The sequence below is a fragment of the Mytilus trossulus genome, chromosome 11, assembly GCF_036588685.1.
Source record: "Mytilus trossulus isolate FHL-02 chromosome 11, PNRI_Mtr1.1.1.hap1, whole genome shotgun sequence".
Classification (NCBI taxonomy): domain Eukaryota; kingdom Metazoa; phylum Mollusca; class Bivalvia; order Mytilida; family Mytilidae; genus Mytilus; species Mytilus trossulus.
Window position 1 is genome coordinate 24,794,686 of NC_086383.1, and position 22,737 is coordinate 24,817,422.

Here is a 22,737-nt window from a genome sequence, read left to right on the forward strand (position 1 = left end):
AGTGACAATCTTAGCACTCCGTAGATATTGAAGATGACGTTTTTCTGGAAAATCCATCTAATACAATCTTTATATATACAGAGTCAATGATTTGGTTGAATGTTATGGACATTGAAAGACCAGGGGGGTCTCAGCCTCATTTAAGCGGTCTCGGGTAGGTTTTCACTATATATTTTGAATATCCAACTGGCACTTTGGGCGCTCCGTAAACATAGAAGACAGGAACTGTACCCAAAGTCCTTTTAGTCACGTTTGTATCTACCTTTTGACTAAATGTCTGTTAAATATTAGAAAGATTGAGAGATCAGGGGGCTCTCACTATCACCCTGTGCCCTTTGTCCTAAAATTTGGACATTTTTTGACTGAAAAGTGACAATCTTAGCACTCCGTAGATATTGAAGATGACGTTTTTCTGGAAAATCCATCTAATACAATCTTTATATATACAGAGTCAATGATTTGGTTGAATGTTATGGACATTGAAAGACCAGGGGGGTCTCAGCCTCATTTAAGCGGTCTCGGGTAGGTTTTCACTATATATTTTGAATATCCAACTGGCACTTTGGGCGCTCCGTAAACATAGAAGACAGGAAGTGTACCCAAAGTCCTTTTAGTCACGTTTGTATCTACCTTTTGACTAAATGTCTGTTAAATATTAGAAAGATTGAGAGATCAGGGGGCTCTCACTATCACCCTGTGCCCTTTGTCCTAAAATTTGGACATTTTTTGACTGAAAAGTGACAATCTTAGCCCTCCGTAGATATTGAAGATGACGTTTTTCTGGAAAATCCATCTAATACAATCTTTATATATACAGAGTCAATGATTTGGTTGAATGTTATGGACATTGAAAGACCAGGGGGGTCTCAGCCTCATTTAAGCGGTCTCGGGTAGGTTTTCACTATATATTTTGAATATCCAACTGGCACTTTGGGCGCTCCGTAAACATAGAAGACAGGAACTGTACCCAAAGTCCTTTTAGTCACGTTTGTATCTACCTTTTGACTAAATGTCTGTTAAATATTAGAAAGATTGAGAGATCAGGGGGCTCTCACTATCACCCTGTGCCCTTTGTCCTAAAATTTGGACATTTTTTGACTGAAAAGTGACAATCTTAGCACTCCGTAGATATTGAAGATGACGTTTTTCTGGAAAATCCATCTAATACAATCTTTATATATACAGAGTCAATGATTTGGTTGAATGTTATGGACATTGAAAGACCAGGGGGGTCTCAGCCTCATTTAAGCGGTCTCGGGTAGGTTTTCACTATATATTTTGAATATCCAACTGGCACTTTGGGCGCTCCGTAAACATAGAAGACAGGAAGTGTACCCAAAGTCCTTTTAGTCACGTTTGTATCTACCTTTTGACTAAATGTCTGTTAAATATTAGAAAGATTGAGAGATCAGGGGGCTCTCACTATCACCCTGTGCCCTTTGTCCTAAAATTTGGACATTTTTTGACTGAAAAGTGACAATCTTAGCCCTCCGTAGATATTGAAGATGACGTTTTTCTGGAAAATCCATCTAATACAATCTTTATATATACAGAGTCAATGATTTGGTTGAATGTTATGGACATTGAAAGACCAGGGGGGTCTCAGCCTCATTTAAGCGGTCTCGGGTAGGTTTTCACTATATATTTTGAATATCCAACTGGCACTTTGGGCGCTCCGTAAACATAGAAGACAGGAACTGTACCCAAAGTCCTTTTAGTCACGTTTGTATCTACCTTTTGACTAAATGTCTGTTAAATATTAGAAAGATTGAGAGATCAGGGGGCTCTCACTATCACCCTGTGCCCTTTGTCCTAAAATTTGGACATTTTTTGACTGAAAAGTGACAATCTTAGCACTCCGTAGATATTGAAGATGACGTTTTTCTGGAAAATCCATCTAATACAATCTTTATATATACAGAGTCAATGATTTGGTTGAATGTTATGGACATTGAAAGACCAGGGGGGTCTCAGCCTCATTTAAGCGGTCTCGGGTAGGTTTTCACTATATATTTTGAATATCCAACTGGCACTTTGGGCGCTCCGTAAACATAGAAGACAGGAAGTGTACCCAAAGTCATTTTAGTCACGTTTGTATCTACCTTTTGACTAAATGTCTGTTAAATATTAGAAAGATTGAGAGATCAGGGGGCTCTCACTATCACCCTGTGCCCTTTGTCCTAAAATTTGGACATTTTTTGACTGAAAAGTGACAATCTTAGCCCTCCGTAGATATTGAAGATGACGTTTTTCTGGAAAATCCATCTAATACAATCTTTATATATACAGAGTCAATGATTTGGTTGAATGTTATGGACATTGAAAGACCAGGGGGGTCTCAGCCTCATTTAAGCGGTCTCGGGTAGGTTTTCACTATATATTTTGAATATCCAACTGGCACTTTGGGCGCTCCGTAAACATAGAAGACAGGAACTGTACCCAAAGTCCTTTTAGTCACGTTTGTATCTACCTTTTGACTAAATGTCTATTAAATATTAAAAAGATTGAGAGATCAGGGGGCTCTCACTATCACCCTGTGCCCTTTGTCCTAAAATTTGGACATTTTTTGACTGAAAAGTGACAATCTTAGCACTCCGTAGATATTGAAGATGACGTTTTTCTGGAAAATCCATCTAATACAATCTTTATATATACAGAGTCAATGATTTGGTTGAATGTTATGGACATTGAAAGACCAGGGGGGTCTCAGCCTCATTTAAGCGGTCTCGGGTAGGTTTTCACTATATATTTTGAATATCCAACTGGCACTTTGGGCGCTCCGTAAACATAGAAGACAGGAAGTGTACCCAAAGTCCTTTTAGTCACGTTTGTATCTACCTTTTGACTAAATGTCTGTTAAATATTAGAAAGATTGAGAGATCAGGGGGCTCTCACTATCACCCTGTGCCCTTTGTCCTAAAATTTGGACATTTTTTGACTGAAAAGTGACAATCTTAGCCCTCCGTAGATATTGAAGATGACGTTTTTCTGGAAAATCCATCTAATACAATCTTTATATATACAGAGTCAATGATTTGGTTGAATGTTATGGACATTGAAAGACCAGGGGGGTCTCAGCCTCATTTAAGCGGTCTCGGGTAGGTTTTCACTATATATTTTGAATATCCAACTGGCACTTTGGGCGCTCCGTAAACATAGAAGACAGGAAGTGTACCCAAAGTCCTTTTAGTCACGTTTGTATCTACCTTTTGACTAAATGTCTGTTAAATATTAGAAAGATTGAGAGATCAGGGGGCTCTCACTATCACCCTGTGCCCTTTGTCCTAAAATTTGGACATTTTTTGACTGAAAAGTGACAATCTTAGCCCTCCGTAGATATTGAAGATGACGTTTTTCTGGAAAATCCATCTAATACAATCTTTATATATACAGAGTCAATGATTTGGTTGAATGTTATGGACATTGAAAGACCAGGGGGGTCTCAGCCTCATTTAAGCGGTCTCGGGTAGGTTTTCACTATATATTTTGAATATCCAACTGGCACTTTGGGCGCTCCGTAAACATAGAAGACAGGAACTGTACCCAAAGTCCTTTTAGTCACGTTTGTATCTACCTTTTGACTAAATGTCTGTTAAATATTAGAAAGATTGAGAGATCAGGGGGCTCTCACTATCACCCTGTGCCCTTTGTCCTAAAATTTGGACATTTTTTGACTGAAAAGTGACAATCTTAGCACTCCGTAGATATTGAAGATGACGTTTTTCTGGAAAATCCATCTAATACAATCTTTATATATACAGAGTCAATGATTTGGTTGAATGTTATGGACATTGAAAGACCAGGGGGGTCTCAGCCTCATTTAAGCGGTCTCGGGTAGGTTTTCACTATATATTTTGAATATCCAACTGGCACTTTGGGCGCTCCGTAAACATAGAAGACAGGAAGTGTACCCAAAGTCCTTTTAGTCACGTTTGTATCTACCTTTTGACTAAATGTCTGTTAAATATTAGAAAGATTGAGAGATCAGGGGGCTCTCACTATCACCCTGTGCCCTTTGTCCTAAAATTTGGACATTTTTTGACTGAAAAGTGACAATCTTAGCCCTCCGTAGATATTGAAGATGACGTTTTTCTGGAAAATCCATCTAATACAATCTTTATATATACAGAGTCAATGATTTGGTTGAATGTTATGGACATTGAAAGACCAGGGGGGTCTCAGCCTCATTTAAGCGGTCTCGGGTAGGTTTTCACTATATATTTTGAATATCCAACTGGCACTTTGGGCGCTCCGTAAACATAGAAGACAGGAACTGTACCCAAAGTCCTTTTAGTCACGTTTGTATCTACCTTTTGACTAAATGTCTGTTAAATATTAGAAAGATTGAGAGATCAGGGGGCTCTCACTATCACCCTGTGCCCTTTGTCCTAAAATTTGGACATTTTTTGACTGAAAAGTGACAATCTTAGCACTCCGTAGATATTGAAGATGACGTTTTTCTGGAAAATCCATCTAATACAATCTTTATATATACAGAGTCAATGATTTGGTTGAATGTTATGGACATTGAAAGACCAGGGGGGTCTCAGCCTCATTTAAGCGGTCTCGGGTAGGTTTTCACTATATATTTTGAATATCCAACTGGCACTTTGGGCGCTCCGTAAACATAGAAGACAGGAAGTGTACCCAAAGTCATTTTAGTCACGTTTGTATCTACCTTTTGACTAAATGTCTGTTAAATATTAGAAAGATTGAGAGATCAGGGGGCTCTCACTATCACCCTGTGCCCTTTGTCCTAAAATTTGGACATTTTTTGACTGAAAAGTGACAATCTTAGCCCTCCGTAGATATTGAAGATGACGTTTTTCTGGAAAATCCATCTAATACAATCTTTATATATACAGAGTCAATGATTTGGTTGAATGTTATGGACATTGAAAGACCAGGGGGGTCTCAGCCTCATTTAAGCGGTCTCGGGTAGGTTTTCACTATATATTTTGAATATCCAACTGGCACTTTGGGCGCTCCGTAAACATAGAAGACAGGAACTGTACCCAAAGTCCTTTTAGTCACGTTTGTATCTACCTTTTGACTAAATGTCTATTAAATATTAAAAAGATTGAGAGATCAGGGGGCTCTCACTATCACCCTGTGCCCTTTGTCCTAAAATTTGGACATTTTTTGACTGAAAAGTGACAATCTTAGCACTCCGTAGATATTGAAGATGACGTTTTTCTGGAAAATCCATCTAATACAATCTTTATATATACAGAGTCAATGATTTGGTTGAATGTTATGGACATTGAAAGACCAGGGGGGTCTCAGCCTCATTTAAGCGGTCTCGGGTAGGTTTTCACTATATATTTTGAATATCCAACTGGCACTTTGGGCGCTCCGTAAACATAGAAGACAGGAAGTGTACCCAAAGTCCTTTTAGTCACGTTTGTATCTACCTTTTGACTAAATGTCTGTTAAATATTAGAAAGATTGAGAGATCAGGGGGCTCTCACTATCACCCTGTGCCCTTTGTCCTAAAATTTGGACATTTTTTGACTGAAAAGTGACAATCTTAGCCCTCCGTAGATATTGAAGATGACGTTTTTCTGGAAAATCCATCTAATACAATCTTTATATATACAGAGTCAATGATTTGGTTGAATGTTATGGACATTGAAAGACCAGGGGGGTCTCAGCCTCATTTAAGCGGTCTCGGGTAGGTTTTCACTATATATTTTGAATATCCAACTGGCACTTTGGGCGCTCCGTAAACATAGAAGACAGGAACTGTACCCAAAGTCCTTTTAGTCACGTTTGTATCTACCTTTTGACTAAATGTCTGTTAAATATTAGAAAGATTGAGAGATCAGGGGGCTCTCACTATCACCCTGTGCCCTTTGTCCTAAAATTTGGACATTTTTTGACTGAAAAGTGACAATCTTAGCACTCCGTAGATATTGAAGATGACGTTTTTCTGGAAAATCCATCTAATACAATCTTTATATATACAGAGTCAATGATTTGGTTGAATGTTATGGACATTGAAAGACCAGGGGGGTCTCAGCCTCATTTAAGCGGTCTCGGGTAGGTTTTCACTATATATTTTGAATATCCAACTGGCACTTTGGGCGCTCCGTAAACATAGAAGACAGGAAGTGTACCCAAAGTCATTTTAGTCACGTTTGTATCTACCTTTTGACTAAATGTCTGTTAAATATTAGAAAGATTGAGAGATCAGGGGGCTCTCACTATCACCCTGTGCCCTTTGTCCTAAAATTTGGACATTTTTTGACTGAAAAGTGACAATCTTAGCCCTCCGTAGATATTGAAGATGACGTTTTTCTGGAAAATCCATCTAATACAATCTTTATATATACAGAGTCAATGATTTGGTTGAATGTTATGGACATTGAAAGACCAGGGGGGTCTCAGCCTCATTTAAGCGGTCTCGGGTAGGTTTTCACTATATATTTTGAATATCCAACTGGCACTTTGGGCGCTCCGTAAACATAGAAGACAGGAACTGTACCCAAAGTCCTTTTAGTCACGTTTGTATCTACCTTTTGACTAAATGTCTATTAAATATTAAAAAGATTGAGAGATCAGGGGGCTCTCACTATCACCCTGTGCCCTTTGTCCTAAAATTTGGACATTTTTTGACTGAAAAGTGACAATCTTAGCACTCCGTAGATATTGAAGATGACGTTTTTCTGGAAAATCCATCTAATACAATCTTTATATATACAGAGTCAATGATTTGGTTGAATGTTATGGACATTGAAAGACCAGGGGGGTCTCAGCCTCATTTAAGCGGTCTCGGGTAGGTTTTCACTATATATTTTGAATATCCAACTGGCACTTTGGGCGCTCCGTAAACATAGAAGACAGGAAGTGTACCCAAAGTCCTTTTAGTCACGTTTGTATCTACCTTTTGACTAAATGTCTGTTAAATATTAGAAAGATTGAGAGATCAGGGGGCTCTCACTATCACCCTGTGCCCTTTGTCCTAAAATTTGGACATTTTTTGACTGAAAAGTGACAATCTTAGCCCTCCGTAGATATTGAAGATGACGTTTTTCTGGAAAATCCATCTAATACAATCTTTATATATACAGAGTCAATGATTTGGTTGAATGTTATGGACATTGAAAGACCAGGGGGGTCTCAGCCTCATTTAAGCGGTCTCGGGTAGGTTTTCACTATATATTTTGAATATCCAACTGGCACTTTGGGCGCTCCGTAAACATAGAAGACAGGAACTGTACCCAAAGTCCTTTTAGTCACGTTTGTATCTACCTTTTGACTAAATGTCTGTTAAATATTAGAAAGATTGAGAGATCAGGGGGCTCTCACTATCACCCTGTGCCCTTTGTCCTAAAATTTGGACATTTTTTGACTGAAAAGTGACAATCTTAGCACTCCGTAGATATTGAAGATGACGTTTTTCTGGAAAATCCATCTAATACAATCTTTATATATACAGAGTCAATGATTTGGTTGAATGTTATGGACATTGAAAGACCAGGGGGGTCTCAGCCTCATTTAAGCGGTCTCGGGTAGGTTTTCACTATATATTTTGAATATCCAACTGGCACTTTGGGCGCTCCGTAAACATAGAAGACAGGAAGTGTACCCAAAGTCATTTTAGTCACGTTTGTATCTACCTTTTGACTAAATGTCTGTTAAATATTAGAAAGATTGAGAGATCAGGGGGCTCTCACTATCACCCTGTGCCCTTTGTCCTAAAATTTGGACATTTTTTGACTGAAAAGTGACAATCTTAGCCCTCCGTAGATATTGAAGATGACGTTTTTCTGGAAAATCCATCTAATACAATCTTTATATATACAGAGTCAATGATTTGGTTGAATGTTATGGACATTGAAAGACCAGGGGGGTCTCAGCCTCATTTAAGCGGTCTCGGGTAGGTTTTCACTATATATTTTGAATATCCAACTGGCACTTTGGGCGCTCCGTAAACATAGAAGACAGGAACTGTACCCAAAGTCCTTTTAGTCACGTTTGTATCTACCTTTTGACTAAATGTCTATTAAATATTAAAAAGATTGAGAGATCAGGGGGCTCTCACTATCACCCTGTGCCCTTTGTCCTAAAATTTGGACATTTTTTGACTGAAAAGTGACAATCTTAGCACTCCGTAGATATTGAAGATGACGTTTTTCTGGAAAATCCATCTAATACAATCTTTATATATACAGAGTCAATGATTTGGTTGAATGTTATGGACATTGAAAGACCAGGGGGGTCTCAGCCTCATTTAAGCGGTCTCGGGTAGGTTTTCACTATATATTTTGAATATCCAACTGGCACTTTGGGCGCTCCGTAAACATAGAAGACAGGAAGTGTACCCAAAGTCCTTTTAGTCACGTTTGTATCTACCTTTTGACTAAATGTCTGTTAAATATTAGAAAGATTGAGAGATCAGGGGGCTCTCACTATCACCCTGTGCCCTTTGTCCTAAAATTTGGACATTTTTTGACTGAAAAGTGACAATCTTAGCCCTCCGTAGATATTGAAGATGACGTTTTTCTGGAAAATCCATCTAATACAATCTTTATATATACAGAGTCAATGATTTGGTTGAATGTTATGGACATTGAAAGACCAGGGGGGTCTCAGCCTCATTTAAGCGGTCTCGGGTAGGTTTTCACTATATATTTTGAATATCCAACTGGCACTTTGGGCGCTCCGTAAACATAGAAGACAGGAACTGTACCCAAAGTCCTTTTAGTCACGTTTGTATCTACCTTTTGACTAAATGTCTGTTAAATATTAGAAAGATTGAGAGATCAGGGGGCTCTCACTATCACCCTGTGCCCTTTGTCCTAAAATTTGGACATTTTTTGACTGAAAAGTGACAATCTTAGCACTCCGTAGATATTGAAGATGACGTTTTTCTGGAAAATCCATCTAATACAATCTTTATATATACAGAGTCAATGATTTGGTTGAATGTTATGGACATTGAAAGACCAGGGGGGTCTCAGCCTCATTTAAGCGGTCTCGGGTAGGTTTTCACTATATATTTTGAATATCCAACTGGCACTTTGGGCGCTCCGTAAACATAGAAGACAGGAAGTGTACCCAAAGTCCTTTTAGTCACGTTTGTATCTACCTTTTGACTAAATGTCTGTTAAATATTAGAAAGATTGAGAGATCAGGGGGCTCTCACTATCACCCTGTGCCCTTTGTCCTAAAATTTGGACATTTTTTGACTGAAAAGTGACAATCTTAGCCCTCCGTAGATATTGAAGATGACGTTTTTCTGGAAAATCCATCTAATACAATCTTTATATATACAGAGTCAATGATTTGGTTGAATGTTATGGACATTGAAAGACCAGGGGGGTCTCAGCCTCATTTAAGCGGTCTCGGGTAGGTTTTCACTATATATTTTGAATATCCAACTGGCACTTTGGGCGCTCCGTAAACATAGAAGACAGGAACTGTACCCAAAGTCCTTTTAGTCACGTTTGTATCTACCTTTTGACTAAATGTCTGTTAAATATTAGAAAGATTGAGAGATCAGGGGGCTCTCACTATCACCCTGTGCCCTTTGTCCTAAAATTTGGACATTTTTTGACTGAAAAGTGACAATCTTAGCACTCCGTAGATATTGAAGATGACGTTTTTCTGGAAAATCCATCTAATACAATCTTTATATATACAGAGTCAATGATTTGGTTGAATGTTATGGACATTGAAAGACCAGGGGGGTCTCAGCCTCATTTAAGCGGTCTCGGGTAGGTTTTCACTATATATTTTGAATATCCAACTGGCACTTTGGGCGCTCCGTAAACATAGAAGACAGGAAGTGTACCCAAAGTCATTTTAGTCACGTTTGTATCTACCTTTTGACTAAATGTCTGTTAAATATTAGAAAGATTGAGAGATCAGGGGGCTCTCACTATCACCCTGTGCCCTTTGTCCTAAAATTTGGACATTTTTTGACTGAAAAGTGACAATCTTAGCCCTCCGTAGATATTGAAGATGACGTTTTTCTGGAAAATCCATCTAATACAATCTTTATATATACAGAGTCAATGATTTGGTTGAATGTTATGGACATTGAAAGACCAGGGGGGTCTCAGCCTCATTTAAGCGGTCTCGGGTAGGTTTTCACTATATATTTTGAATATCCAACTGGCACTTTGGGCGCTCCGTAAACATAGAAGACAGGAACTGTACCCAAAGTCCTTTTAGTCACGTTTGTATCTACCTTTTGACTAAATGTCTATTAAATATTAAAAAGATTGAGAGATCAGGGGGCTCTCACTATCACCCTGTGCCCTTTGTCCTAAAATTTGGACATTTTTTGACTGAAAAGTGACAATCTTAGCACTCCGTAGATATTGAAGATGACGTTTTTCTGGAAAATCCATCTAATACAATCTTTATATATACAGAGTCAATGATTTGGTTGAATGTTATGGACATTGAAAGACCAGGGGGGTCTCAGCCTCATTTAAGCGGTCTCGGGTAGGTTTTCACTATATATTTTGAATATCCAACTGGCACTTTGGGCGCTCCGTAAACATAGAAGACAGGAAGTGTACCCAAAGTCCTTTTAGTCACGTTTGTATCTACCTTTTGACTAAATGTCTGTTAAATATTAGAAAGATTGAGAGATCAGGGGGCTCTCACTATCACCCTGTGCCCTTTGTCCTAAAATTTGGACATTTTTTGACTGAAAAGTGACAATCTTAGCCCTCCGTAGATATTGAAGATGACGTTTTTCTGGAAAATCCATCTAATACAATCTTTATATATACAGAGTCAATGATTTGGTTGAATGTTATGGACATTGAAAGACCAGGGGGGTCTCAGCCTCATTTAAGCGGTCTCGGGTAGGTTTTCACTATATATTTTGAATATCCAACTGGCACTTTGGGCGCTCCGTAAACATAGAAGACAGGAACTGTACCCAAAGTCCTTTTAGTCACGTTTGTATCTACCTTTTGACTAAATGTCTGTTAAATATTAGAAAGATTGAGAGATCAGGGGGCTCTCACTATCACCCTGTGCCCTTTGTCCTAAAATTTGGACATTTTTTGACTGAAAAGTGACAATCTTAGCACTCCGTAGATATTGAAGATGACGTTTTTCTGGAAAATCCATCTAATACAATCTTTATATATACAGAGTCAATGATTTGGTTGAATGTTATGGACATTGAAAGACCAGGGGGGTCTCAGCCTCATTTAAGCGGTCTCGGGTAGGTTTTCACTATATATTTTGAATATCCAACTGGCACTTTGGGCGCTCCGTAAACATAGAAGACAGGAAGTGTACCCAAAGTCCTTTTAGTCACGTTTGTATCTACCTTTTGACTAAATGTCTGTTAAATATTAGAAAGATTGAGAGATCAGGGGGCTCTCACTATCACCCTGTGCCCTTTGTCCTAAAATTTGGACATTTTTTGACTGAAAAGTGACAATCTTAGCCCTCCGTAGATATTGAAGATGACGTTTTTCTGGAAAATCCATCTAATACAATCTTTATATATACAGAGTCAATGATTTGGTTGAATGTTATGGACATTGAAAGACCAGGGGGGTCTCAGCCTCATTTAAGCGGTCTCGGGTAGGTTTTCACTATATATTTTGAATATCCAACTGGCACTTTGGGCGCTCCGTAAACATAGAAGACAGGAACTGTACCCAAAGTCCTTTTAGTCACGTTTGTATCTACCTTTTGACTAAATGTCTATTAAATATTAAAAAGATTGAGAGATCAGGGGGCTCTCACTATCACCCTGTGCCCTTTGTCCTAAAATTTGGACATTTTTTGACTGAAAAGTGACAATCTTAGCACTCCGTAGATATTGAAGATGACGTTTTTCTGGAAAATCCATCTAATACAATCTTTATATATACAGAGTCAATGATTTGGTTGAATGTTATGGACATTGAAAGACCAGGGGGGTCTCAGCCTCATTTAAGCGGTCTCGGGTAGGTTTTCACTATATATTTTGAATATCCAACTGGCACTTTGGGCGCTCCGTAAACATAGAAGACAGGAAGTGTACCCAAAGTCCTTTTAGTCACGTTTGTATCTACCTTTTGACTAAATGTCTGTTAAATATTAGAAAGATTGAGAGATCAGGGGGCTCTCACTATCACCCTGTGCCCTTTGTCCTAAAATTTGGACATTTTTTGACTGAAAAGTGACAATCTTAGCCCTCCGTAGATATTGAAGATGACGTTTTTCTGGAAAATCCATCTAATACAATCTTTATATATACAGAGTCAATGATTTGGTTGAATGTTATGGACATTGAAAGACCAGGGGGGTCTCAGCCTCATTTAAGCGGTCTCGGGTAGGTTTTCACTATATATTTTGAATATCCAACTGGCACTTTGGGCGCTCCGTAAACATAGAAGACAGGAACTGTACCCAAAGTCCTTTTAGTCACGTTTGTATCTACCTTTTGACTAAATGTCTGTTAAATATTAGAAAGATTGAGAGATCAGGGGGCTCTCACTATCACCCTGTGCCCTTTGTCCTAAAATTTGGACATTTTTTGACTGAAAAGTGACAATCTTAGCACTCCGTAGATATTGAAGATGACGTTTTTCTGGAAAATCCATCTAATACAATCTTTATATATACAGAGTCAATGATTTGGTTGAATGTTATGGACATTGAAAGACCAGGGGGGTCTCAGCCTCATTTAAGCGGTCTCGGGTAGGTTTTCACTATATATTTTGAATATCCAACTGGCACTTTGGGCGCTCCGTAAACATAGAAGACAGGAAGTGTACCCAAAGTCATTTTAGTCACGTTTGTATCTACCTTTTGACTAAATGTCTGTTAAATATTAGAAAGATTGAGAGATCAGGGGGCTCTCACTATCACCCTGTGCCCTTTGTCCTAAAATTTGGACATTTTTTGACTGAAAAGTGACAATCTTAGCCCTCCGTAGATATTGAAGATGACGTTTTTCTGGAAAATCCATCTAATACAATCTTTATATATACAGAGTCAATGATTTGGTTGAATGTTATGGACATTGAAAGACCAGGGGGGTCTCAGCCTCATTTAAGCGGTCTCGGGTAGGTTTTCACTATATATTTTGAATATCCAACTGGCACTTTGGGCGCTCCGTAAACATAGAAGACAGGAACTGTACCCAAAGTCCTTTTAGTCACGTTTGTATCTACCTTTTGACTAAATGTCTATTAAATATTAAAAAGATTGAGAGATCAGGGGGCTCTCACTATCACCCTGTGCCCTTTGTCCTAAAATTTGGACATTTTTTGACTGAAAAGTGACAATCTTAGCACTCCGTAGATATTGAAGATGACGTTTTTCTGGAAAATCCATCTAATACAATCTTTATATATACAGAGTCAATGATTTGGTTGAATGTTATGGACATTGAAAGACCAGGGGGGTCTCAGCCTCATTTAAGCGGTCTCGGGTAGGTTTTCACTATATATTTTGAATATCCAACTGGCACTTTGGGCGCTCCGTAAACATAGAAGACAGGAAGTGTACCCAAAGTCCTTTTAGTCACGTTTGTATCTACCTTTTGACTAAATGTCTGTTAAATATTAGAAAGATTGAGAGATCAGGGGGCTCTCACTATCACCCTGTGCCCTTTGTCCTAAAATTTGGACATTTTTTGACTGAAAAGTGACAATCTTAGCCCTCCGTAGATATTGAAGATGACGTTTTTCTGGAAAATCCATCTAATACAATCTTTATATATACAGAGTCAATGATTTGGTTGAATGTTATGGACATTGAAAGACCAGGGGGGTCTCAGCCTCATTTAAGCGGTCTCGGGTAGGTTTTCACTATATATTTTGAATATCCAACTGGCACTTTGGGCGCTCCGTAAACATAGAAGACAGGAACTGTACCCAAAGTCCTTTTAGTCACGTTTGTATCTACCTTTTGACTAAATGTCTATTAAATATTAAAAAGATTGAGAGATCAGGGGGCTCTCACTATCACCCTGTGCCCTTTGTCCTAAAATTTGGACATTTTTTGACTGAAAAGTGACAATCTTAGCACTCCGTAGATATTGAAGATGACGTTTTTCTGGAAAATCCATCTAATACAATCTTTATATATACAGAGTCAATGATTTGGTTGAATGTTATGGACATTGAAAGACCAGGGGGGTCTCAGCCTCATTTAAGCGGTCTCGGGTAGGTTTTCACTATATATTTTGAATATCCAACTGGCACTTTGGGCGCTCCGTAAACATAGAAGACAGGAAGTGTACCCAAAGTCCTTTTAGTCACGTTTGTATCTACCTTTTGACTAAATGTCTGTTAAATATTAGAAAGATTGAGAGATCAGGGGGCTCTCACTATCACCCTGTGCCCTTTGTCCTAAAATTTGGACATTTTTTGACTGAAAAGTGACAATCTTAGCCCTCCGTAGATATTGAAGATGACGTTTTTCTGGAAAATCCATCTAATACAATCTTTATATATACAGAGTCAATGATTTGGTTGAATGTTATGGACATTGAAAGACCAGGGGGGTCTCAGCCTCATTTAAGCGGTCTCGGGTAGGTTTTCACTATATATTTTGAATATCCAACTGGCACTTTGGGCGCTCCGTAAACATAGAAGACAGGAACTGTACCCAAAGTCCTTTTAGTCACGTTTGTATCTACCTTTTGACTAAATGTCTATTAAATATTAAAAAGATTGAGAGATCAGGGGGCTCTCACTATCACCCTGTGCCCTTTGTCCTAAAATTTGGACATTTTTTGACTGAAAAGTGACAATCTTAGCACTCCGTAGATATTGAAGATGACGTTTTTCTGGAAAATCCATCTAATACAATCTTTATATATACAGAGTCAATGATTTGGTTGAATGTTATGGACATTGAAAGACCAGGGGGGTCTCAGCCTCATTTAAGCGGTCTCGGGTAGGTTTTCACTATATATTTTGAATATCCAACTGGCACTTTGGGCGCTCCGTAAACATAGAAGACAGGAAGTGTACCCAAAGTCCTTTTAGTCACGTTTGTATCTACCTTTTGACTAAATGTCTGTTAAATATTAGAAAGATTGAGAGATCAGGGGGCTCTCACTATCACCCTGTGCCCTTTGTCCTAAAATTTGGACATTTTTTGACTGAATTTTTTTTTTTGGCTTTCCATATATATTTCTATTTATAGTTTTAAATATTTCTAGAGTTATTGGTTTTTCTTTTTGTCGTAAGAAACATTATACACAAAAGTACATCTTTGAAGTCGTTTTTATGACAAAACTCTTTATTACATACAGACAAATTAGTCGCACGGAAAAGGGTTTATATTCGAGGACAACGAGAAATTGCGACAGCTTGAAAAGGTCATTTAATGATTCCTACGTATCTTATCAGTCCTTTTGACTATGAAAATCGTGCTTATTATGATTTCCAGTATTTAATTTTCTTATGATTTTTCACTAAATTTTGAATATCAAACTGGCTGCTAGCAGCCGGTTGGATATTGAATATCGAATAACGAATAACGAACCGGCTGCTAACTTCACATACATTACTAGGTGAATGTTAATTTACATAGTATAACTGGATCTGATTCTGATGGAAAAAAATTATAACAGTCTTATACATTTTATATGCAGAGGATGTGAAACATTGTTTTTAAAAATTAATCACGAGTTTGTTGCCTCACAATGAAACACGATTGGTTATTGATACATGTATGTTAATATTATAAGAAAAATCCCTGTAGAAAGGAGACATCAGTTTGATCTTTTTCTCTTTTTCCAATATTATAATTGTTTTAATATCTAAAGATGATAAATCATATCAACAAGATTTTTCGAAATGAGTCAATTAAAACGCAAAAATAATAATAATAAAAAAAAAAATCAATGAATTTTGGTTGATAAAAGAAAAGAAAAAAATGCGATTTAAAGATCTTACCTATAAATGTACAATGGTTATGAGTACATTCGCGTTTAATCTATAAATTCTGTTTCTATACTCAAAGGAAATGTGTCAATATAATTTTTCCTCAGAAAGAAGACTTTTCTCAAAAAGTTGAAATGTTGCAAGAAAATATGCCTTCCAAACAAATAACAGACTACGTGTTAGACAACCGGTGTACTGACAAGTGGGGATGTCGATGGGCCAATTATGGAAGACATTTTTTTCATGAAAATTAAGATACAAATAACTTAGGGACGACATCAAAAGTTCAATGAAGGATAAAAAACTTAATTCACATAGTTTTTTTCACTGACCCCCCTACCCCCTCTTAACTTAATTTGGGAAAAATTGATTGACCCATATGGATAGATGTAAAAATCAATGTATCAATGTATCATAACCAAATCTTGCAGAAGTTGACCCCCCCCCCCCCCCCCCCCCCCACCCCCAAACTTTTTGAATTAAGTTTTTTTATCTTACATTGATCTTTTGATGTCGTCCCTTAGTTGAAAGGTTATTAATACATTTTATTACTATACACCTTATATATTACAAGATCGAAATGTTAAGCATCATCTAATTATTATATGTTTGATAATAGTAGACAAAATGAAAAATGTAGTCTAACAAAACCTGATGTGTATGAGAACATTAAAAATATAATGCTACTTATAACATTCAAATGTATACACATTAAAGTTTCATGTACTTTCTATTTGTACATTCAAACATAAATCATAAATTCAAAGTCATTAACATTTTGTCATTTTCAGGTTTTTCCTGGGCATGAAATACCATTTCCTTGGTGGGTATGCCAATTGCAGAGTAGACAATCCTATTCTTCTTATCGTTCACTTGAATCGTCTAAATTAGAAAGATCATTTCAATTTAAGATGCAAATACATTGAATATTAAATACTGTGAATTCAATTTTTTAAGAAATAATTGATTTATAGATCTTTGAATTAAGTTTTCATAATAAAAAATAAATAAAAAACATTGTAATTTTAGCTATCTAGATGAACTCGCAAAGATTGGTCGGTCGCCTGAAAAATATGGGAGGACAAAGGGAAGACAAAAGTAAATTGACAGCAGAGAATATGCTCAAGGCAGAACTCGACCAAACTGTGCAATGGACTTCATCCATAGAATGCACTGTTCCATCACAGACAGCATTTGGGACGATTTAGAATGTGGACATTGTCAATGTAGTGTGCAATTGTCCAGCTGCAACAACAAGAGGTAAGTTTTTTTTATTATCTAAAGTCAGTTCAACAATGTTTAAAAGTACACCATCAAGTATGAATTGTTGAAAACAAGATTATTAATTTCGGGTGCCGTATATGGTCCCGGAAATGCCTACCCTTCTGGAGCACCTAATTTTACTTCAGGTTTTTAATGGAGTTCGTATTGTTTATTATTTTTTTTTTACTGTTGTTGTAAATTTCTTTTGGTTTTATGAGTCTCCTCGGTTTTGATTGTTTTTATCTTCCAACAAGGCATTATCAACCGTCATCAGGTTATACAAGTGCAAATAATCATTTGCCTCATCAAATTTTCTAAAACAATGCGATCCAATTTAAGTAAATCTTAACTGAATGTTCATTAGTGGTTTTGTTTAAAGTTTGTACAATTGAAAGTAAATCATAAGGGTACAATGCAGTTAGTTATGTTCCATTCTCTACTATTTTTCAGGAATGTGTGAGCATGTTCATTTAGCTGAATTGATTGCTTCTAAAAGGAACATCGACCTCACTGTAGAGCGCAGATCAGAAGCAATGGATGTATTTAATGCAGAACAATATTTTTATGACAGAGATAACAACCAGGTAGAGGTTTTGTTCAGATTGGGAAATGTATCAGTTGTTAATTTGACCTCATTCAAATGTACATGTACTACTGACATAGAGTCTACCTCAATTGATGAAACAAGACAACAATTAAAGGAAGACAACGAAACAACCGACCAGGCTATTAAAAGAAAAATTGAGGAAATCAATATATATGTAAACAATGGAAATTTCCAGACAATTGATGTGAAAAAAAAAGAAAACTATTTTACAAGCACTCACAATGGCATTACATATTTGTAAGACAACCGACTTTTCCAAAACAACAAGAAAACGGCAACAACCGCTGTTTCCAAGCAGAAAATCCAATTCAGTAAGCCGAAAGTGTGTTCTGAAAAAACTGGGGCGTAAAGTTAATGATGATGGCAGTTTCAAATCTACTCACAGAAGGAAAGGATCCATTCGTAAACCATTTCAATGAAAAAAAAATGAAATATTATACTGATTTTGAAAAACTGCTTTTTCTAGATATTCATTCAAAAATTTTATATGTTACATTGGTACCTAAAGGCTTTAAAAGTAGGACATATACAGTTTGCTCTTGAAATGTTTTGCAAAGATACTGATGTTACCAAATGTATATAATTTAATATAACAAATACCTATTCCCAATGAAGATTTTGTCAAGCAGATAAATTGGCTAATTATTACATTGGACTAGGTCTGTTTGCTGTCTCAAGTAGGTAATATTTTTTAAGCAAATGATCAAATATGTTTTAAGTTAAGATAATACGTGTGATATGTCAAATAAATCATTACCTGGCAGCATTGTCTCTATTGTCTTCCAAAAGGCCTCAAAAACTTTCCCATGCATTGCTTTGTTAACATTTGATTTATTTAGTTCGCCTATAACATGGCAAATAATTTCTCTGGAAATATAAGTTAAGACAGCAATTTTATTTTTACAGGACATTTATTTACCTACATGATTTTATATAATGACACCATTTTAATTCTTCTAGTTTTAATAAGAATCATTTAATCTAAACAAAGAAAAGATTTACAAGAATGCATTTTATTTTATTGACTTAAATATTCTTCTTAAAATGTTTTAATATGTTGGTACTATAATGCTTAATTTATGTCATTAATAATAGTAAATTGTATTCAATAATTTCAAATGTTTCCTAGCTACAATAAAATAGCACATGTTAAACCGTTGAAAAATAAATGAGAATAGCAATGTTATACATATCAACAATAAAACATAGGATCAAGTCGAATTGCAAGGCCGAATTTAATAGTAATTTTTACATCAATAATTGTAAGTCAATTGTTCTACCTAGCTTTCCGGTAAAAATGTAGTGTGGATTGTTTCAAGTTTATGAGCAGTTAGAAGTAGATTGTATATGATTTTATAGTTAGTATTCTAACGATGCTATATAAATTTTAAAATGATTGATTGCATGTCAGTTTGCTTTGATAAGTTTATTACTTAGTACACAGAGAAATATGAAACTTGCACAACCTTGAGTTGTTTTTTACGTTTTTGGTCGGGTTGTTATCTTTTTGACATATTCCCCGTGTCCAAATAGTTATATTCAAACAAAATCTATTTTTGAACAGCTGGTAGTATGTTTGTGTTTGAATCATTTTTTTTTTATTACTGATGATGTGTCATTTCTCTGTATATTAAAATGATAACTACACATGTTCATTCGCAATTAACACAATTGTTCATTCTCTATATATACATTTGTAGACCTCGATTGCAAAAACAAAGATTGCATTATAGACTTGATTATGAATCTATGATCTGAATTTTGTTACAAATTTAGTCTAGAATAATTATTGAAACAGATAAGCAATTAATTGGATAGATGAGTCTCACTTGTATCTGTTGAGATAAGAGTATTATTCAGGATAATTGTAAGCAGAAGGTAACCAGAGGTAACCAAATCCAATATTAACATAAGGTAGCCAGAGTACACCAAATCTAATATTATTATAAGGCGACCAGAGGTCACCAAATCCAATATTTACATAAGGTGACCAGAGGTCCCCAAATCCAATATCAGCATAAGGTGACCAGAGGTCCCCAAATCCAATATCTGCATAAGGTGACCAGAGGTCCCCAAATTCATTATCTGCATAAGGTGACCAAATATAACCAAATCCAATATCTGCATAAGGTGACAAGAGGTAACCAAATCTGAAATCAGCATAAGGTGACCAGAGGTAACCAAACCCAATATTAACATAAGGTTGCCAGAGTACACCATATCTAATATCATTATAAGGCGACAAGAGGTCACCAAATCCAATATTTACATAAGGTGACCAGAGGTCCCCAAATCCAATATCTGCATTAGGTGGCCAGAGGTCACCAAATCTAATATTAACATAAGGTGACCAGAGGTCACCAAATCAAATATTTACATAATGTGACCAGACGTCACCAAATCTAATATCTGCATAAATCTGAAATCAGCATAAGGTGACCAGAGGTCCCCAAATTTAATATCTGCATAAGATGACCAAATATAACCAAATCAAATATCTGAATAAGGTGACCAAATATAACCAAATCAAATATCTGAATAAGGTGACCAGAGGTAACCAAATCTGAAATCAGCATAAGGTGACCAGAGGTACCCAATTCCAATATCTGCATAAGGCGGCCAGAGGACACCAAATCTAATATTATTATAAGGTGACCAGAGGTCACCAAATCCAATATTTTACATAAGGTGACCAGAGGTCACCAAATCCAATATATGAATAAAGTGACCAGAACTTATCCCATTCTAGCATGTTAAGGCCACCCGATGTTAACAAATCCCATTTCTGATTAAGATGACCACATGTAATCAAATTAAATATTTATGTAAGGTAATCAAGAAACAAAAAAATGATTTGTTCAATCAAGCCTAAGTGGCCATTTACCAGAAACAATTGCAAGTTTTAACTTCAACAAGAATAATAGTTGCAGCATTATATAAACATAGTGTATGTTTCAATCATATTAAAGGTTAAATACAATAAATTAAATGCATACATACCACTCTCATCTACATTTTCTGGTGACTTCTGAAAAAAGAAGATGAACATATGATGATTGTATTAGTTAATTCAATTTTATTTATCCAAAAGTATCTTATGAGGATGAGGATAAGTAGAAATTGACTTAATTATCAACCGTCCATGCACTTGGCAATGTTTGCAAGATCAATGTTTTTTCTTAGATTTGTTTGTAGATGATCATGAAAGATAATGTTCATTGTTTAAAGTTTTATCGATATATTAAAGGTAATGTAATAATATTCTATATTCTTGTTGAACCCATAATGTTTATCAAACCTGCTCTTCTTCTTTTTTCTCTTTCTTTGATTGTCTCAGACTTTCTACAACTGATATGAAAAACATCAACTAGTTGTATGTAAATACGAGAGATAACCAAATCTGAAATCTTCATAAGGTGACAGAGGTAACCAAATCCATATTAACATAAGCTGACCAGAGATCACCAAATCTAATTTTAACATAAGATGACCAGAGGTCACCAAATCAAATATTTCCATAAGGTGACCAGAGGTAACCAAATCCAATATTAACATAAGGTGACCAGAGGTCACAAAATCAAATATTACCATTCCATATCTGCATAAGGTGACCAGAGGTAACCAAATCTGAAATCAGCATAAGGTGAACAGAGGTAACCAAATCCAATATCTGCATAAGGTGACCAGAGGTCCCCAAATCTAATTTTAACATAAGGTGACCAGAGGTCACAAAATCAAATGTTAACATAAGATGACCAGAGGTAACCAAATCCAATATTTACATAAGGTGACCAGAGGTCACCAAATCCAATATCTGCATAAGGTGACCAGAGGTCCCCAAATGCAATATTTACATAAGGTGACCAGAGGTCACAAAATTCAATATCTGCATAAGGTGACCAGAGGTCCCCAAATCCAATATTTACATAAGGTGACCAGAGGTCACCAAATCAAATATTAACATGAGGTGACCAGAGGTAACCAAATCCAATATTAACATAAGGTGACCAGAGGTCACCAAATCTAATATGAACATAAGGTGACCAGAGGTCACAAAATCAAATATTAACATAAGGTGACCAGGGGTCACCAAATCCAATATTTACATAAGGTGACCAGAGGTCACCAATCCAATATCTGCATAAGGTGACCAGAGGTCCCCAAATCCAATATTTACATAAGGTGACCAGAGGTCACCAAATCCAATATTAACATAAGGTGACCAGAGGTCACCAAATCCAATATTTACATAAGGTGACCAGAGGTCACCAAATCCAATACATGAATAAGGTGACCAGAAGTTACCCCATTCTAGCATATTAAGGCCAACAGAGGTTAACAAATACCATTTCTGGTTTAGATGACCACATGTAATCAAATTAAATATTTGTGTAAGGAAATCAAGAAACAAAAAATGATTTGTTCAATCAAGTCTTATTTGCCATTTTACCAGAAACGATTGCAAGTTTTAAGTTCAAAAAGAATAATAGTTGCAGCATTATATCAACATAGTGTATGTTTCAATCATATTAAAGGTTTGATACAAGAAATTAAATGCATACATACCACTCTCATCTACTTTTTCTGCGAACTTCTGACAAAAAAAAGATAAACATGATCATTGTATTATTTAGTAAATTTAATTTTATTTATCCAAAATTATCTTATGAGGATAAGTAGAAATTGACTAAATTATCAACTGTCCATGCTCTTGGCAATGTTTGCAAGATCAATGATTTTTCTTAGATTTGTTTGTAGATGATCATTAAAGATAATGTTCATTGTTTAAAGTTTTATCGATATATTAAATGTAATGTTATAATATTATATATTCTTGTTGAACTTATGATGTATATAAAACCTGTTCTTCTTCTTTTTTTCTTTCTTTGATTGTCTCAAACTTTCTACAGATGATATGAAAAACATCAACTAGTTGTATGTAAATGTTAATTACGAGAGATAACCAAATCTGAAATCTGCATAAGGTGACCAGAGGTC

The 22,737-nt window shown here is 36.2% G+C and overlaps 1 long non-coding RNA gene across 1 annotated transcript; it reads right to left on the reverse strand.

The window, feature by feature from the left end:
* Positions 1–16,591: 16,591 nt before the first annotated feature.
* LOC134689617 (uncharacterized) lies at positions 16,592–21,209 on the reverse strand. Its single transcript, XR_010101877.1, has 4 exons — positions 21,038–21,209; positions 20,740–20,767; positions 18,497–18,606; positions 16,592–16,751 (listed from the first exon to the last, which is right to left on the reverse strand). It is a non-coding gene; the product is annotated as an uncharacterized LOC134689617 (long non-coding RNA).
* Between the last annotated feature and the right edge of the window lie 1,528 nt (positions 21,210–22,737).